An 18,506-nucleotide genomic window follows, 5' to 3' on the forward strand; every position below is an offset into this window, starting at 1 on the left:
AAAGTCACTGCCCATCCCGGGGCGTATTATGGGTAATGAGTGAACAGCCAATCAGAAGAGAACACGTCACTCTAGGGTGTATATAAGCAGTGCCTTTTCCGGCCTTTCCGTCTTTCCTCTTCTGCCTATACAAGAAGTAAAGCCTCGTTGTAGTAACCACCCAAACATTGCCTCACGTGTCCTTTTTCGTGGGCGAAGGGGACACGGAGGGGCTCGGAACAGGTAGGGATTTGTACCTCAGTGGATAGGGTATACTTAGTGTGCATGAAGCCCTAGATTTTTTATTCCCAGCGCACACACACACACACACACACACACACACACACAAAGAGAGAGAGAGAGAGAGAGAGAGAGAGAGAGAGAGAGAGAGAGAGAGAGACTAAGAAAAGTGTCCACTCCACACTTGCAGAATAGTCGACTGATTATATCTGCCAAGACAGAGTAATCAGCCCTTAATAATGCTGCATCACTAGGTCTATCAGATGATCCTGGGCCAGAAGGCTGAAGATCGGATGCTCCAACATTCTGTAGTATAGGGACTGTCCAGGTGTCCAGCAGTCTCTATAAATTGGCTATGTTTTAGAAGCTATGCTTTGTGCTTCCCATAATCTCAGTTAACTCAGTCATTCTGGATTTCTGATGGGATTGAAAACTTATAGTCTCATAGCCAATCCTGGCTATTTACTTTGAGAGAAAACATTTGAGAGGATGGTTTTCAGCTGACATTCATTCTAAAGCCAAGAAAAAAAAAAGCCAGGCTCAGAACTAAGTCTTTTATTTAGGAGAGATGACAGAGGTTCTGCTTAGTCAACAAAATGATGGACTGGATATTAGGTCTATCTTGTACCTTACTGACATAAATTAGTATAGTTATGCTCTAACTGTATTTTGAGAAAAGTTTTATTTTAACAGGAAGGGTGATATGTAGGAGGAGCTAAGGTGGGAGGAGTACGGAGAGGAGGAGAAGGAGAGGAGGAGCTAGGTGATGAGAGAGAAAAAGAGAGGGGGCCCAGACATGGAGGCAGATATTCACATGTCTCCACCAGTCAAAGATAGTTGATATATCTAGGTTGGGTATTAGGTTGCACTTCTGATTGATATTGAGCATTACCAAACTTATAAAGCCTTTGGTTGACATTTTAAAAAATTGTATAAAAGCAAACAGGAGAAGGGGGTATGGGATAGGGGTTTTCTAGGGAGGGGAAATGGGTATAGGGGATGGCATCTGAAATGTAAATAAAATATCCAATAAAAAATAAATTTAGAAAAAAGTGTCCACTCAAAGCAATTCAAAGAATACAAAAATTTCTATTATGTGTTTTTGTATATGTGTTCCTAAAAGCCACTGCACTACACAAATCCTCTCAATAAAAAAATGGAAGAGAAATATGTGATACTGGACCACAGAGTTGACAAACCTCAAGTAAATAATTGGAAAGGACTAAATTCATACAAAGTATGTTCTCCAGCAGTCACAGTTAAGTGAATTATAAACCATTAGCTAACATTTTGAATTTTAACACAAATGAAATGATGGACTATTAAATAAATAATGGACCAAAGAAACGAAAAGAGAAATTGGGAAATATTTTAGGATGAATGAAAATAAAGATTTGCTATAGCAAAACACATGAGATTCCATCAACTAGTGTTTAAAGGAGAATTTTTAGTCCTAAGTGCCTACATTAAAAAGAATATAGGAAATTAATAAGCTCTTCCCTTAGCCACAGACTACTAAAGTTCAATGAAGAATTTAAAAATAGCCAGAAAAAAAGAGCTTAGGTACAATGATGTTTCTAAAAAATTTTTACCAAAAATGTTAGAAAGAATTAATAGTAATTTCTTGTTAGTTCTTCTAAGATAGGACTGAATTCCCTAACCCAGCCTATATGGTCATTATTGCCCAAATACCAAAATTACAGAAAAAATATCACAAGAATATTTTATATTCTCAACACTCCAATTCTGATTCCGGAGTCTTATCCTCAGCTTTGTAGCAGACTATCTGCTGTGTCCCTTTTTTCCTCTCTGCACAAACTCCCAGGGACTAAGCAGATCTTTTGCTACAGCTGTCCTTCCTCATCCCATACCTTTGTCTTACTCCCAATACTGAAGTCACTCTCTTTCTAAAAACCCACTGGCCATGTCCACCAGAGAATCAGATCCTCCTAGAAGACCCACCTTTTCTTCTTCCTGTGGATCCTCTCAGCCCCTGTCCTTCTAATCTACACCCAATCCTGTGGGTCAGCTCCCAACACCTAGAAACAAATGACCCTCAGTGGTCACACCTGGCAGGGATTCAGAAGCATTCCCTACCGGGCAATTCACATCCATCTCAGACTTCTAAAATACAGACAGGTAAGCAAAACCAAGGAATGAAAAACCCACCCCCAAGAGACTAGACAAGACTTCAATACCAAGAATTACAATTATCCCAAATGTAGATGTCTAGACACCAGCATAAAAACACAATTAATAACAGTCAGAACAATACAGGTCCACTAGAGTCAAGTAACCCTATAACATTAGGAACTGAGAAATGCAATATAGTGGAAGCACAAGACAAGGACTTCAAAAGAGCTATTACAGATACCAAGAATCTTATAAAATATATACATAAATACATTAATTACATAATCCACAAAACCCAAACTGAGGAAAAACTGGGGATGAAAAACGTAGAAACTTGAATAGGAACCTTGTAGGGAAGTCTCACGCACAGAATACAAGAGATGAAAGAAAGGCATTGAAGTCAAGATAGAAGAAATGATGATACATTGGACAAATAAGATGTTAAATGTTAAAAAAAAAAAAATCCTCCAGGAAATCCACGACTCTGAAAAGACCAAATATGCAGATGGTAGAGATAGAGGAAGGAGAAGAAACTCAGATCAAAGGCACAGAAATGATTTTCAACCAAATCATGGAAGACAATCCTCCTAATCTAAAGAAGTGTGTGTGTGTGTGTGTGTGTGTGTGTGTGTGTGTGTGTGTGTGTTAAGGTAACAGAATCATACCAAATAGACTGTACCAGAAAAAAAATACTCACAACATAATAATTAAAACACTAAATGTACAGAACAAAGAAAGATAATTTAAAACTGCAAGGGAAAAAGACCAAGTTAACACATAAAGACAGACCTGTTAAAATAATATCTGACTTCTTGATAGAGACTCTAAAAGCCAAAAGGGACTGGATAGATATTCTACAAACTCTAAAAGAGCACAAATACCAGCCAGCCCAAACTATTATACCTAGCAAAACTTTCCATCATAAAATATGGAGAAAGGCATTCCACGAAAAAGCAAATTTAAGCAGCACCTATCTACAAATCCAGCTCTACAGAAGATACCTGAAGGAAAACTTCAACCTAAGAGGTTAACCACACCCAAGAAAATACAAAGAATAAAGAATACAAGACCAGAAAAGCAAAAGAAGTGGTAAACCATATAACAACAACGTAACAGAAATCGTAAACACTTTTCATTTAGAACTCTCAACATTGTCTCAACTTCTCAATAAAAAGACACAGACTAACAGATTAGATACAAAAATAGAATCTATCCTTTTGCTATATCCAATAAATATACCTTAATATCAAAGATAGAAATCAATGGAAAAAGATATTCCAGGCCAATAAACACAAGAAAGAAGCCAGTGTAGCCATTTTTAATACCTGACAATATAGATTTCAAACCAAAACTAACTGACTAGATAGAGAATACTATATACCCATCAAGAAAAATCACTAAGAGGACATCGCAATTTTAAACATCCATGTACCAAACAAAGAACACTCAAGATTAAAAAAAACAAAACAAAAATTCACCACTCCTACAGCTACAATCACATATTGATACTGTGACAGTGGGTGACTTCAGCACTATTCTCACCAATAAACAGGTCATCCATTCAAAAACTAAACAGAGAAATGCCAGAGCTAACTGATGTCATAAACCAAATGGGCCTGACATTTACAAAACATTCTACCCAAACATAAAAGAACATACTTTCTTCTCAGCAGCTCCCGGGAACTTTCTCCAAAATTAGTCACATACTTGTACACAAAGCAAGTCTCAACAGGTACAAGAAGATTGAAATAACACCATACATCCTATTTGACTACCAGGAATTAAAGCTGGATATCAACAATAACAACAACAAAACCCAGAAAGCTTACAAACTAATGGAAACGGAACAACTAAATAAAAATGGGTGAAGAAAATAAAAACTTCCTAGAACTGAATGAAAACACCATGTACCCAAACTTATGAGATAAAATGAAGGTATTTTTAAGAGGTGAGTTCATAGCACTAAATGTCTACATAAAAGCAAAACCAAAAGACTGAATAGAGGTCGTAATTTAACAGCACACCTGAAAACAACAAAACAAAAAGAAGAAATAATTCTCCAAGGGCAAACAGTAAGAAAGAAAAAACAAAACAAACAAACAAGCAAAAACCAAAACAAACAAAAAAATCCAAAACCAACCCAGGGCTGAAATCAACAAACTATAAACAAACAATAGCAACAAAACATTTTTTAAAAAAAAAAATCAATGAAGCAAAGAGTTAGTTCTTTGAGTATATCAATAAGATTGATAAACCCTTAAATGAAAAGATAGATGGAGAAGATCAAAGTCAAATCGATCATGGAGAGAATCCTGGGCTGCTTGTGACATACTTTGCTGGTTTCCATTCATAAAGACAGCACAATGCATGTTTTTCAAAATTGGAAAGAGTTGTGAGATGTATTTTCCTATCCCTAATTACTCAACAAGTAGAGGCCAAGTCCTGCGTAAGTTATGCATTATGGACAGAAGTAGTCGCTATAAAGTTGCTTTCACTCCAGTTGGAGTTTTTATACACTAAGGTTAACAATAACCTAGTATTTATGAAATTTATAAAATTCTTGCATTTTACATTACCCAGTATCCTCACAATACTGTAAATTTAGACAGGCGACCATAGCTGTTGTGATAGCATGTGCCCGTCATCCCAACACTCAGCCAGCCTGGGCCACAAGGAGCAAAAGTTTAGGGTCAGCCTGGGCTTTGTGTTGAGACCTTGTCTCAAAAGTGAAATCAGAATACCATACTATAAATAACAAAATAATCACTACAGGGGGATTTTTTATGACCTTCCCCCATAAGAATTGGTGGATTCAAGGTACATACCTAGGAAGGATGAAGCTGAGACTCAAGCCCTCTCTCTTTCCCTCCTTCCCTTTATCCCTCTCAGGATTTTATTATCTTTCAGGAACTAATCATCAGCTTATTTTAGTGTGGACCCTTGTTTTCACTTAGACAAACACCATTTTTAATTACTCATAAATTCTTCCAGTTGGAATTTTAACTGAAAAGCTATTATCCATCTGAAGCATGTCAGTAAATACACTTTAGTGCATCAGAGATCCACCCTACCTAGCCCTAAACCCAACAGCATCAGGCTTTTTTTTTTTTTTTTTTTTTTTATTTCTGTAGACAATTTTATTTTATTTTCATCCAATTACAAGTTACCAGCCACTTTTCAAGTTTTAAGAGCCCAATTTCTGCACAGATCCACTGTCACTTTACAATGTGGCAGGTCCCCAACTCACTGACGACCTTTGTGTTTCTTTCATTTCTCTCTCTTCTCCATGGGTAGGAGATGTGAAGGGCCTGCTTCCATTATGTGCATTGGCCTGGGGGTTATCATAGGGACTGTGCAGGTCTCCAGGCTTCTGACCATGCTGCTCTACACTGTAGTATTTTCAGTGACTCCACTGGACCATGGATGGATTCTGGAGGGACTGGGGTCCATTAGGGATTTCAGTTGCATGACCACCACACCTGGTTCTGAAGGTAACACTCCTGAGTACTGTTGTGGCATCTGTGGTGGGCTACAGGTAGAGGGAGACTGAGGTATCTAGTACTACTCAGGGCCAGGAGGCTGTAGAAACCCCACAAAAGGGCTCATACTGTTCCGATGTGCTGATTGGATCATGTTGTACCATACATGCCCTCCTCTTGCTGGAAGGCCTAATTTCACACACTGGTTGGAAGGTAGCAGCATGGGCTGCTGGGAAGGCAGCTGAGTCACATTTTGTGAGTCACTGGCCACTGGGACTTCATAAGAAGGCAGTGGAGTATACTGAACCTCCCGGCCTTGCATCTGGCCTCCCATGCTGCTCCTCTGGTTGCAGAATAGGAACTGGCTCTGAGGCTGCTGGACCCCAAGTATGCCTTGGTAAAGTGTCTGCTGCTGGCTAGACACCATAGGCTGTAAGTCAGGCTGCTGGGATGCTTGAGGAAGCTGTTGACCATGCTGGGGGCTACAGGAAACCAGGTGTGACAGAGGTTGATATTGCTTGTTGGAATTATGATACTGTCCAGGAGGGTAGTAAGAATCCTGGATCTGTTGAGGAGACTGCAGGTAGCCTTGGGGTGGCAGGACTTGCTGGGTAGGTGGAGCATGGCTAGAAATGGAGTAGTTGGAAGTAGGAAAGGGCTGTCCTTCAGAAGCCATGATGAAGCTGGCTTGCTGCGGATGTGGGAAGAAAAGTGGGGCCTGGAACAAAACTGAGGATGGGTCAGCTGCTTCAGTAGAACCTTGGTGGCTAAGGCTCATTTGTCCAAAGCAGTTGCTGAGATCTTCTGCCTGTGAAGTCAGGTGATTATTCAAGGGTGGCTGTTGTTGAGGAGTGGGTAGGAGAGTGAAAACTTGTTGTTGCTGCTGCTGCTGCTGCCACCACTGCCTCTCCTGCTGCTGCTGCTGCTGCTGCTGCTGCTGCCACCACTGCCTCTCCTGCTGCTGCTGCTGCTGCTGCCACCACTGCCTCTCCTGCTGCTGCTGCTGCTGCCACCACTGCCTCTCCTGCTGCTGCTGCTGCTGCTGCTGCCACCACTGCCTCTCCTCCTGCTGCTGCTGTTGCAGCTGCTGCCGGGCAGTACAAGGAAGAAGGCCCTGGACAGACTGGGGTGAGGTGACATGGTTGCACACTTCTGGTGCACCTAGTGCCATGTGGGGCCTGGAGAGCCTACCTACACTGCTGCCTTTACTGCTGCCAATGCTGTCATCTTGGGTGAGGATGGAGATTCCACTGAAGTTGCTGGCTTTGGTGAAAATCTGTCCCCTACTTCTGTAAGAGCCATCCGAGTCACTGCTACTCCAAGGCTGTGACCCAAGGAGTTTGAGTTTCCTGGCTGTGCTGCCCTGTAGGCTGCTTGAGGTACAGCTCAGCCCTTCTCGTTTTCCCTGGATATCATTTAGATGTTCATTCTGGCTGGTCTCTTGGGCAACTATTCTCTCTCTGACCCTTTGATATTCCTTCTCTCTCTCTTCTATTGACTTGCTCCTCCTTCTATCCTGCAATGGAACTCTCATCTGCTTCTCATCTTGCTCCATACTGGTACCATCTCTCTTGAGAATGAATCTCTGTTGAAATTCTGTGTTCTTCTCCTCTTTTATATGTTCTGAGAACCTCTGTTCAGGGATCCTCGTGCTGCTGGTTTTGTGGATGATGACACCTTTCCCAGTTTCATCAACACTGTAATCCATCCCAAAATAGTCAGCTACCCGGTGTAATAGCATCCGGTGATATAAGGTCATCTGAGGGAACTTCTTGAACTGGTTATTGTTGTCATTGATGAAGTCCAGAATCTCTTGCTCTAACTTTAGCAGCACCTTTCTGTCCCTTGGGTTCTTTTTAAATGTACTTACAAGAAATTCATGTAGATCTATTCCAGTGGAGTCAGTATGGTCTTGGCTAGAGTTTCTGGGTAGCATCTTCCTCAGGACCTTTTTCTTACTTTTGTTCTTACCTTCCTTTTCAAAGACATCTTTTGTGGACTTTTCTTCCTCCTTGTCAGAGGGGCAGCTGATGTGAAGTTGAATTATGCCCTGGTTGCCTAGTGGCCCATAGACAAATGGAGTGGAGGGTTCTTTACACACTGTCAGACTGCACGTCAGCTTCAGCTTGGAATTAGACTTGGCTCTTTTCCTGGCATGGCCATGATTGGATGTCTGCATCTGTCTTCTGAGGAAGACTGTTCTCATCACCCTCCTTCTCTACTTCTTCCTTACTTGGAGTTTTGGATATAAGTTTACTTTCGTTTACAGATTCTTCCGTCAGTTTTATTTCTGATTCTTTCATCATTTCCAAAGTCTCCTGATTAGTGTTACTGTTAGACATGTTCAGGGTAGAGCAGCTTCTGTGGATTTCTATGCACACGCCTTCAATCCCAGCACTGGGAGGCAGAGGCAGGTCGATCTCTGTTGAGGTTTGGTCTTGCTGTGGTTTGTATTTCAAATAAACCAACACAGGTTGGCTGTGAATGTGAAGTCCAAGAGTCGAGTCGTTTCTCAGTCCCAAGAGGCTAGTTGTAGAAGGAGGTTGCAACAGACTTGCTGGCAAGTCGCTGCAACAATCAAAGAAGACTCAAGCATCAGGCTTAACATAGAACCTGTATCATCTCTCCTCCTGGATCAAGGCACTTCTAAATTATTTTGACTAGTGAAACTTAAGCAAACTTCTGAGCATTTTGCTGAATCTAAAATTTAAAAAGCATTTGTAAATGAAAAATACAGAAAAGTTAAAAACAAATTAAAACAAAACTGAAAGTCAGCCAGCTCCTTGGTGTGACTAAGCCAATAGATTAAAATTATAGTATTCTGTAGGAGGAGCTAAGGTGGGAGGAGTAAGGAAAGGAAGATGAGTAAGGAGAGGAAAAGGAAGAGGAGGAGCGATGGAGAGCCATGCCGTATGGAGAGCAGTCGTGGGTAACAACTTTTATTTAGGTTAGCTAATTGGGAAACAACTCTCTTTGTATGGGCATATTGTTATTGAGCATTACTAAATATATAAAGCCTTCTATTGATATTTAAGCATTAGAGTCTCATTTTCTTACTGGGCCTGCATGAATGGCGGGATGCCCAGCCTTGCAGAAACAGTGTAGAAGATTGGCAGGGCCATCTCCCACGCTGGCATCTCATGAGTGGCAGGGCTGGTGTTTCTGGCTGGCTGTTTCTAGCTGTGGTGCACACGTGGCCTCTGGCCACAGAACATGGCAGCTAAGCTAGGCAGAGCTGCTGCAGCTTAGATAGCCTGACCAGTGGGCGTTTTAAATAATTACTTCAACAGCATTCTAAGAATGAGTCATCTTCTGGTCGGTCTAATTTTGAGACAACCAACAATGACAATTCTCAAGAATATTCTAAGAGTTGGCAGATTACCCTGTATTTTGAAGTACAGGATGAAGAACTGTTTTAATCTCCCATCCTGATTCTTATCAACAGTGTGGCTGCTAAGGGCGGGCAGAAAAATGACCCTGCATGTTAACTATCACGTGATAAGTCGTCATGCCATGCCCTATGAATCTGTGAGTCACTTTAAAAATAGCATTAAAAGAGCCATGGGTTCATAGAAATCAGTGGGAAGGTGTGTTAGCTACTGTGTTATTGGGCGATGGAACACCTGGTAACAAGCAGCTGAAGGAGGTGTTTATTTTGCACCACAGGTATACCCCATGAGAGCAAAGCAGCTGAAGGAAGTGTTTATTTTGCACCACAGGTATACCCCATGAGAGCAAAGAAGGCATGGTAGTGAAGCAGCTCTCATTGTGGTGGGAACGTGAGGCAGTGGGTAACTGGCTATCTATGACTCAACAGGTCTTCTTGGGTATGTATCAAACAGTAATGCATATATAGTCACTAAAAGGGCTAGAGAAGAATGTTAATGAGTGCAATAGCTAGATTATGTAGCAATAGCATGGATATTTGTGATGCATTCATATAGGACTCTTTACAAGAGCAGACTGCAACTACACTCAGCATGGATGGACTCCATAACATAAATATCCAATGAATGAATCCAGTCAGTCTCCACTGATATTATTATCAGACACAGGAAAAATAGAAATCACAATGGTATTAATTTGGGGAATAGAACCTACAGGATCAACAAAGGGACTTCTGGGCACTGACATGACCCTCTTTTTGGATCTGTATGGTAGGCATGTGTTCATTTTGGGGAATTCATCAGACTACCCACTTATTATTTGATCACGCTTATAAATTTATAACATACATCAATAAAACAGCTCATTCCTCGGTAACATTAAGAATGTACAACTTCATACATTTGGTTTACAACATGTATGTTCACAGCACCACGTGTTCATGCTCTTCCTAGTAATCTACTGTAGAGAAGCAGCTACTCACACTCTCAGAGTCGTAACAATTACATTCAGAAAAATGATGTATTAGAAAAGCCATAATCATGTCTCAAAGACTAGTAGCACATATACGAGGGGACAGAGTTAGTATTTGATTTGAATGTAGGCATTAATTTCATTTACTTATAGGAGACATTTAATTCAAAGAATAGGTGGGTCTGAGTTCTGCTCCCTTTTGCTGATCTTTGGTTGGGAGTCACAGTAATATTCCTTTTGAGGAATTTTTTTCTGCATAATATGTGTTATGGGTGAGAATATCAATTCTGCCCTCTTCTAGGCAGCAAGTTGGTATGAAAAGTAAACTGGACCAAATGGAGTCTCTCCTCTCAGAACTTAGATCCTGATGGAGTAAGACAATCACCTTGCCAGCTGCGGTCTGAGGTGACACGCCACTTGTTTCTGCAACTTAGAATTTTTGGTGGGTGTTCTGCTTTTTGGGCATTCCTAGTAATAGTCTGAGTTTTTCTTTCCTGTCTGTGACTTTAAAAAACCCATCCTCATGACACACCCTTTCTCTGGTGAAGTCCCCAGTTTCTGTTGACTGGAGCTAAAGAGCAACCAGGATGCAGCTCTGTTCACTCAGACTCAGCTTCCCTAGACTCCAAATTAGTTTGGCCAAGCTCTGCTTCCAAAGCCTCAGAGCAGAAGTTCTCTCTCTTCTCCCACTGATACACACTGAAAAGTTTCTCAGTGAAATAACTTGTCTTTATGTTCTAGTCATATCCTCCTGCAGGATGTTATAGATGCATTTCTTTCTTTCTTTACTTACTTTGTTGTGGTAGAGATGGAAACTGAACCTCAGTTGTGCTCAGCAAGTACTCCACCATTGTGTTGTTCTCCTGGCCTCTTAATTACATAAAATACGAATCATTTATCATTTTTTATACCACCAAAAATTACTCTTTGGCAGTTGGGTACAATCATTAGACTTTTCATTTAACACGTAAACTTCTTCCTGTTCATCAGTTTAAAGTGACTGAAGCATTGGACATGTGAGGAACCTCTGGAGCCAAGGTGTGTCCTTTCCTAGTGTCTATACCCAACGTGATCATAGATAGTACTGTAACCAGTATAATGAATTGAGTGTGTGTAATCAGACATCCACACAGGGAGTGGGGAGGGGTTTCCCTACAGGTGTCACAGCAGACAAGGAAGTGAACTGTAAAGAGGGTGAGAATGAAAACTCAGTTCAGATGACCTTGTCAACCTGGATCAGAATTTTTAGTCTGATGCCAGCTGGTTTATTGAAGGAATGCTTAATCACAATAGTTTGGGAAAAGGTTTCCAGGCAACACTCATCCCAATTCCAGGTGCAAATTAAGCTTAAGGTGTGACCCACATAGAAACTCCTTTACAAACTACATGTAACCATGAGGATGGGTTCTGTAGTATAAGGGCCTAAGATCTGGTGTGGTCTCTGATCAAGATAGCATACAGGTCAGCAGGTATAAAATACACATGACATCTCCCCTAAAGATAGATTCTATTAACTGGCAGCTAAAGACAAAGGGCTAGGAAGGGAAAGTCTGGGATAAATGTTCTGGGAAATTTAGGTGAGGTCTGCCTCCATAGATAGCAAACAGTCACCAGTGATAATAATATCCATTCTGGCCTCTGGGCAGAAATCAGATATTTCATCTCTGAGGAAACACCCCTGAGTGATTAACATTCCTGGTTTCCCCAGTGATCTGAGGACATTAAGAACCTTTGTGCACCCAACAAGAGAAAAGGAAAAAAGAAAGTATAACCAATGTAAATTGCCTTAGGATTTATCACAAGACACTAAAATCTCTCTTCAAACTTTTCCTATGTCCCTTAATCTACTTGACATAATTTGAAGTGCTTCTATTTGTTAAAATATATTTTTCATTTCTTAACCTCTATGTGTGTACACACACGTGTGCGTGCATGTGTGTGTGTGCATTTGCCACACCCTGCCCCATTAAGAGGGCAACTCAGTGGGGTTGAGTCTCTCCTTCCATCTTTCTGTGGGTTCTGAAGATTGAACAATGGTTGCCAGGCATGTGCAGCATGTGCCTCTATCCACTAAGCATCCTGCTAACCCCCAAAGAATTATTTTCTCTTCCTTTGCATATGTTTAGATAAAGATATTCAAACATATCTTCTATTCCTTATGAAAATAAATTTTAACTTTATATCTAAGAAAAATTAAGTGGAAATACCAACTTCTTTTTTTTTTTAATTTATTTATTTATTTATTTAATGTATATGAGTACACTGTTGCTGTCTTCAGACACACTAGAAGAGGTCATCAGATCCCATACAGATGGTTGTGAGCCACCATGTGGTTGCTGGGAATTGAACTCAGGACCTTTGGAAGAGCAGTCGGTGCTCTTAACCACTGAGCCATCACTCCAGCCCGAAATACCAAGTTCTTATTTAAGCACTAATACTTACACATTTCTTTTTGTGGCCAATTATGTTTCTATATCCAGAGTTCTCCAAGTACAGACTATTCTGTCCATTATTACGTGAAAAAAAGCCTATAATTACTAAAGAAATACGGAGGACTCTCAATAGTTAAAGTAGAACATAAATATACTGGGTTTTGAAAAATCAACCTAAAATCTTTTTGTAATTAAACTCTGGTTACTTTTTAAACGTAAGCTGCATGATAAATGGGATTTGTCATGAGAGGTGGGTAGAAAGAAGGTAGAGACGATAGAGACCCGAAGAATGTTGAGCTGCTAAGTCTGTTTGATGTGCCAGTGCGTATTCATGGTTTTCTTATTTTATTTTCTCCATGCTTGTCTATAATAACAAACCTTCAAACTTTAAAATAGGGGCTGGACAGACAGCTCTGTGGCTAAAAGAGCTTCTCGGTCTTCCAGAGGACTCAAGTTCAGTTCCAAACAGCCATGTTGGTCAGCTCACAGCCACCTGTAACTGTAAGTACAAAGGATCTGATGTTGTCTTCTAGCTCCTCATGTACTGCACCTGCACACGCATTAACATACATGTCCAGACACACAACATACACATCAACAAAAACTTCTTAAGATCCACTAGACATCCAGAGAAACCTCTATAACATGACCCAAATAGAATACAAACAAATCATTTTCTCTAAAACAAACCTCCAACTGGTCCCCATGGGATTATTTTTGCTATTTCATCTTCAATCAGGTGAGAAATCAGATCACCAATCTACAACCATTTAAAAGCAATATGAAAAGCTGTTGTCGCCACCTGCTGGACAGTGAGTTTTGGGTGCTCTGATGTAAAAATGAAAAAAGTATCTAGTTTTAACAAGTTATAAAATTTGTCTCTTCTGTGTATTACATTAATATGCTAATTAATGTTATATTACATCACCTCCAACTACATGCCACTTGCTGAGAGGCATGTTGTAAAAGGATCTTCATAAAGTAGTCTTCTTGTCATGTTCTTGTTTGTCTTACAGGACAACTTATTTTCCACAGGGATAGCCCAGGTTTAAATTAATTATAGACAGGGATAGACCAGAAAGTAGAAACTTGTCCCAGATCTAGGTTCAGGGAAAAAAATCTTGGAGTTGGAGAGATGGATCTGGAATTAGCAGTACTTGTTCTTGCAGAGGACCCAGGTTCAATTCCCAGCACCCTCAGGATGGCTCATAACTATTTGTAACTCCAATTCCAGGGGCTTCCACACCCTCTTTTGACAGGCCCATACATGATATACATACAAAATACTCATACACATAAAATAAAGATAATTTTTAAAATATTTAAAATTTTTATTATTTAAAATATCTAATATTTGTAATTAGACATTAAAACTACAAATTAATATTTGTAATTTGTTTTATTTGAAATATTACAAATTTCTCAATCTTTTATAAATTGGGTAGTGAAATACAACATTGCTTTCAATCTGGTACTTTAGATCACTTGTGGAATTGTAGGATAAACTGATATTGGTCTGAAAACCAGATTTCTTTTTATTATATTCAGGGGTGACAGCATTAGTATCCACTAATGTCCCCAAAGTCCCACTACTTAATAAAAATGCAGAATTTCAAGATCCATCTTCTATTACCAGTGATTTGTTCTATGCAAACCTTCTAAGTAATTCATATGTAAACCAATGTTTGGGATTCACCAGCATTTATTATAAAACTTTAAACCCTTACTTAAATCAATGGGGGGGGGGGGGGGTGGTCTTGAAACAATTTAAATGCCCAGCAACTGAAGGAATGCTACAATAAAGTGATGAAATATTACTCATTTTCCATGAGGTTTGAATAAAAGAAATGAGTACATTCAAACAGCATGTGTGCAGGATTAGAGATGGCTTAGCCATTAAAAGCTCTTGTAAATGTCTTGGGTTCAGTTCCTAGCGCTAAAATGGTGGCCCTTAACCATCTGTAACTCCAGTTCTAGGAAATTAGAAGTTTACCTCTGACCGCTACAGGCACATGGTGTACTTATATATAGGTAGGCTGAATACTAATACACGTAAAGTAAATCTTAAAAACAAAACGAAACCCACCAGCATGTATGCGTGTGTGCGTGCGTGTGCGTGTATGCATGTGTGCGTGCGTGCGTGCGTGCGTGTATGCATGTGTGCGTGCGTGCGTGTGTGCGTGTGTGCGTGTGTGCGCGTGTCCGTGTGTGTGTGTGTGTGTGTGTGTGTGTGTGTGTGTGTTTCCCGTCTCTTTCAACTGAAAATGTCAAAGGAATATCCACTAAACAATTTTTTCTGATTATGTCTGAGTATCAGTGTTTTTCAGTGTTCTAAATATTTCCATCCTAAACTTAACACTCCATTAATCAGGAGAAAAATTAACAAATAAAACAATAGCTCTGGGCTCAAGTAGATTCCTTGCCTAGCATGCACGTGGCATTGGATTCAATCCGAAGCATAAATAAAAATTTAAAAGTGGACTAGGAGATGGCTCAAATGGTAAAGCAACTGTTCCAGAAGCATGAGGTCAGTCTTCATCGTCAGCATCTACAGAGAAGGCAGAGACAGAGGATCCTGGGGCCATCCCCAGCACCTACAGAGAAGGTAGAGACAGGGTCCTGGGGCTCGCTGGCCATGATGGTTGAGACCCCGTCTCAAAAGCTAAAGTAGAGAGCTACTGAGGAAGACATCTGGTGTTGACCTCTGCCCCAGACTGAAACACAGACACATGATTTAAAAAACAAAATCAAATCAAATCAAACAAACAAAAAGCCAAACTCCTGCCCTCCTTGTAAATCGAGATTTTGAATACTGATGAATCTAGTTTCAGTCTGGCAAGTGTGGGAAATGCCTTCTCTACCATGCACTTTCCCACAACCCATTCCATCCTTCTTTTAGCTTTCCCATCAGCAGTGCCAGAGAACCAGGAAACTTAAGTACTGTCATTCAATGCTTTGAAAAATTGAGACTACAGTGGTAAGTTTGGTTTATCTTAGAACACATGAAAAGGCAGTGACTGCACTCCCCTTCCGCCCCTCTCCGGATCCAGCCCGGTAGCAGGAGCAGACATCCAGCAGGGTCTGCACCCTTGGGGAGATTGTATCCTAAGCCATCCCTGGGATGTCAGTGTCTTCAGTGAGACAGGTAAGGCCAGTGGCGCCACCGCCCTACGCACCAGACCCACAGCTTGGAGTAGGAAGCTCACAGGACACCCCCACAAACAAGTACCGCCCCCCTGAGGAACTCTACCCCCCTTCCGCCCCTCTCCAGATCCATCCCGGTAGCAGGAGCAAACACCCACCGGGGTCTGCACCCTTGTGGAGATTTTATCCTGAGACATCCCTGGGAGGCCAGTGTCCTCAGGGAGGCAGACACCCAGAGGGTCTGCACCCTTGTGGAGATTTTATCCTGAGACATCCCTGGGAGGCCAGTGTTCTCAGGGAGGCAGACACCCAGAGGATCTACACCCTTGTGGAGATTTTATCCTGAGACATCCCTGAGAGGCCAGTGTCCTCAGGGAGGCAGGTAGGGCCAGCTGCGCACCACCCTAAGTACCAGAGCCACAGCTGGGAGTAGGAAGCTCTTAAGACACACCCCCCCCCCCCCCCCCCCCCCCCGCCAGGAACCGAAACCCTGCACTTGTGGAATTCTACTCCCCTTCCGCCCCTCTTCGGATCCCAGTGGCGGAAACAGGCATCCTGTCTGTACCCTTGCGGAAACTGCATCCTGAGTCAGCCCAGAGAGGTCAGTGTCCTCAGAGAGGCAGACACCCAGTGGGTTTGCACCCTGGTGGAAACTGTATCATGAAACATCCTAGAGAGGCCACCGACCTCAGAGCAGGGGACACCATACCCAGAGTCATCCTAGAGGAGCCACGGAACCCAGAGCAGCAGTCACCTTAGCCTGAGAAATTCTAGAGGAACCACTGCACTCAGAGCAGCGAACACCTAGTTGGTCTGCTCTCAAAAAGACACCTTATCCTGAGACATCCTAGAGGAGACACTGCACTCAGAGCTGCTGGAGCTCAGGATCACAGGATCACAGAGACATCTGGACCCTGAGGAGTTCTGACACAAGCACGATAACTGGAAAGACAGGCCCCAGTCAGAACCAGTGAGAGAGGGTAGCATTAGAGCTAATCAAATGGCGAAAGGCAAGAGCAGGAAAACATAGACACAACGGTCAAAGAAAATGTGAAATGTAAAAAGCTACTAACACAAAACATCCAGGAAATCCAGGACACAATGAGAAGACCAAACCTAAGGATAATAGGTATAGATGAAGGTGAAGATTCCCAACTTAAAGGGGCAGTAAATATCTTCAACAAAATTATAGAGGAAAACTTCCCTAACCTAAAGAAAGAGATGTCCTTAAATATACAAGAAGCCTACAGAACCCCAAATAGACTAGACCAAAAAAGAAATACCTCCTGTCACATAATAATGAAAACATCAAATATACAAAACAAAGAGAAGATACTAAAAGCAGTAAGGGAAAAAGGCAAAGTAACATATAAAGGCAGACCTATAAGAATTACACCAGATTTCTCACCAGAGACTATAAAAGCCAGAAGATCCTGGACTGATATCATACAGGCCCTAAGAGAACAAAAATGCCAGCCCAGACTACTATAACCAGCAAAACTCTCAATCAATATTGATGGAGAAACCAAAATATTCCATGACAAATCCAAATTTACACAACATCTTGCCACAAATCCAGCACTTAAAAGGATAATTGGTGGAAAACTCCAACACAAGGAGGGAAACTACAACCTAGAAAAAGCAAGAAAGTAATCTTCCAACAATCCTAAAAGAAGGTAGCTATACAAACATAACTCCACTGCCAATAACAAAAATAACAGGAAACAACATTCATTTTTCCTAATATCTCTTAATATCAATGGACTCAATTCTCCAATAAAAAGACATAGACTATCAGATTGGATACATAAACAGGACCCAGCATTTTGCTGCATGCAGGAAACGCACCTTTGTGAAAAAGACAGACACTACCTCAGAGTAAAAGGTTGGAAAACAATCTTCCAAGCAAATGGCCCCAAGAAACAAGCTGGAGTAGCGATTCTACTATCAAATAAAATCATTTTTCAACCAAAAGTAATCAAAAAAGATAAGGAAGGACACTTCATATTCATCAAAGGAAAAATGTACCAAGAAGAACTCGCAAATCTGAACATCTATGCTCCAAATGCAAGGGCACCCACATACATAAAGGAAACTTTACTAAAGCTTAAAGCATACACTGAACCTCACACAATAATAGTGGGAGATTTCAACACCCCACTCTCAGCTATGGACAGATCATGGAAACAGAAACTAAACCGAGACACAATGAAACTAACAGAAGTTATGAACCAATTGGACTTAACTGACATCTATAGAACATTTCATCCTAAAACAAAAGAATATACCTTCTTCTCAGCACCTCATGGTACCTTCTCCAAAATAGACCATATAATTGGTCACAAAACAGGCCTCAACAGATACAAAATGATTGAAATAATTCCTTGTACCCTATCAGACCACCATGGACTAAGACTTGTCTTTGACATGGACAAAAACAACAGAAAGCCCACATACACGTGGAAACTGAACAATGCTCTACTCAATGATAACTTGGTCAAGGAAGAAATAAAGAAAGAAATTAAAGACTTTTTAGATTTAAATGAAAATGAGGACACATCATATCAAAATTTGTGGGACTCCATGAAAGCAGTACTAAGAGGAAAAATCATAGCTCTAAGTGCTCACAAAAAGATACTGGAAAGAGCATATATTAACAACTTGACAGCACATCTGTAAGTGTTAGAACAAAAAGAAGCTAATACACCCAAGAGGAGTAGAAGGCAGGAAATAATCAAAC

At 40.9% G+C, this 18,506-nt stretch overlaps 1 protein-coding gene and 1 pseudogene across 3 annotated transcripts in view; both read right to left on the reverse strand.

The window, feature by feature from the left end:
- The window catches only part of Mrpl1 (mitochondrial ribosomal protein L1), a 106,858-nt gene that overhangs the window by 26,072 nt on the left and 62,280 nt on the right, over positions 1 to 18,506 (reverse strand). The gene's annotated exons all lie outside the window — the stretch shown is intronic.
- Positions 5,511 to 8,486, reverse strand: LOC143439602 (R3H domain-containing protein 2 pseudogene; annotated as a pseudogene).

The sequence above is a fragment of the Arvicanthis niloticus genome, chromosome 27, assembly GCF_011762505.2.
Source record: "Arvicanthis niloticus isolate mArvNil1 chromosome 27, mArvNil1.pat.X, whole genome shotgun sequence".
NCBI classification, from domain to species: domain Eukaryota; kingdom Metazoa; phylum Chordata; class Mammalia; order Rodentia; family Muridae; genus Arvicanthis; species Arvicanthis niloticus.